Genomic DNA, 2,300 nt, shown 5'->3' on the forward strand with positions numbered 1-2,300 from the left:
GTCTCGGCCTCCCAAAGTGCTGGGATTACAGGCTTGAGCCACCGCGCCCGGCCTTCTCCTCTTTGATCTTAAGGGGGCTGAGGAAGGGCAGAGGTCCATCTTCTGTGACTGCTTGCTGCTGGTTTTACGGGCATAGGCCCTGCCTAGCACTACAGGAGTAAAGATCCCTGGATGCCACACCTAAGGTGCCCAAAGGCAGGACACTTTCATTCTCTGGGACAGTCGACAAAGATGGGTTGGAAGACTTGTGCCAGCATTGTCTTTACCTGGAACTAGAAGAGGATACACCAACCCCTGTGCTGTGGATACTGGTCCATGGCCTGTTAGGAACTGGGCTGCACAGTAGGAGGTGAGTGGTCAGTGAGTGAGCATTACTGCCTGAGTTACCTCTTGTCAGATCAGTGGCAGCATGAGATTCTCATAGGGGTGCCAACCCTGACATAAACTGTGCATTTGAGGGACTGGAGTTGCACACTCCTTATGAGAATCTAGTGCCTGATGATCTGAGGTGGAAGAGTTTCATCCTGACACCACCCCCCAGCCCCAGCACCACATACCCCATCTGTGGAAAAATTGCCTTCCATGAAACTGGTCCCTGGTGCCAAAAAGCTTGGAGACTGTTGATGTAGAAGACACAAACGTTCCTAAGAGGCTACACAAGCAAGGGTCAAAGAAAATATGTAACGGGGTCACTTGCTCATAGGTCTTTTGAATGTTAACCTATCCAGAGTTGCTAATATATGTGCAGCAGGTTTTATTAATAACTGCACAGACTTTACCTTGTTCTGCTAGTAGATAATACAATGCCAGTCTGTTACCGAGAACTGCATTTGCCAAAGAGTCTAGAGATTCTTGAATTGCTGGTAGTGCCTGACCTGTGTTGGTGGCTGAAGAGTCTAGAGTTTGAGTCAAGTTCTTTAGGGTTGATTTGTGGCAGGCAAAGCCACCCTAAGGTGCTGCTAGTCCTGTGGCTGCCCCTGATTCCCACCAGAACCAATCCTATTGCTTGTTGACTTCTGGTGTTCCTGGGCCTTATTGGGTTATAGACTGTAACCCTTGGAGGGGCAAGGGTGGCCAACATAGATTTATCTTTGTTCCAAGTTTTAGATATATAAGGGAAAGCTACTCCTGAAAGAACGGATGGCTCCCTGGGGAGCCAGGAGTAGTTACAGCATGTGACTTCTCATTCCTGGCCACAAACAAAAATGAGTCCAGTTGGAGCATAAGTAGAGGCCCTACAGGGTGTGATGTCTATCCTTTGTTACCAAGTTTGGTCTATAGAGATATTCTTCCCCTGTTCAAATGGGGGTAGTCAAACAAACCTTGTTTTCCGGAAGCAAATAGTACTCCCACCCTCCTAGATTAGGCAGTCGTTTTTTCCCCTGTATGTTCTGGTCTGAGAGAAGACACCATATATGGTCTCCTTGCCATTTACCTTGCTTTTGCCTTGGAAACTTGGTAACTATAGTTAGATCAGAGCATCACAGGGAAACGTCTGCTTTTGTGTCATTAACACAGTAGTGGGTGCAAAAGAATCATTAATGCACTGGAGATATACTCAACTTTTCAAGTCCAGGTATAATGGCAAGTGTGGAAGGGGACGTTCAGGTGGAATCCATTAAGTGGAGGAGCATTCCATTGAATAAGTAGGGGTTTAGGTACTTTGGGATTGCTATGGTTAGTTAGAAGTACTGGGTAGATGGTTGTGAGATCTTCCAGATAGGCCAGAAGATGGAACTCTAGATCCTGGGGATGTTGATGACAAGTCCAGCAACCATGAAGATGATTCCCTGAAACTATAATTTTTGAAATGTTTACTATAGAGGTTTGATATAATTAGAACAATGTGAGGATTTCTGTCTAAACTTTCACCTAGTGAGAGCTTTATGTCCCTAATGATAGACATTCATGGCACTGTATAGAGGGATATTTCACCCTGAGTGAATGCTCTTCTCCCTCTCTATTTGGGTTTTGTTTTTCTTCCATGTAAAAACTCAGGACTGTGGCTCAAGCCTGTAATCCCAGCACTTTGGGAGGCTGAGACGGGCGGATCACGAGGTCAGGAGATCGAGACCATCCTGAGCTACATGGGTTTTGTTTTTCTTCCATGTAAAAACTCAGGACTGTGGCTCAAGCCTGTAATCCCAGCACTTTGGGAGGCCGAGACGGACGGATCACGAGGTCAGGAGATCGAGACCATCCTGATCTATTTGGGTTTTGTTTTTCTTCCATGTAAAAACTCAGGACTGTGGCTCAAGCCTGTAATCCCAGCACTTTGGGAGGCTGAGACGGGCGGATCA

Source organism: Colobus angolensis, unplaced genomic scaffold (assembly GCF_000951035.1).
Source record: "Colobus angolensis palliatus isolate OR3802 unplaced genomic scaffold, Cang.pa_1.0 Scaffold96, whole genome shotgun sequence".
Classification (NCBI taxonomy): domain Eukaryota; kingdom Metazoa; phylum Chordata; class Mammalia; order Primates; family Cercopithecidae; genus Colobus; species Colobus angolensis.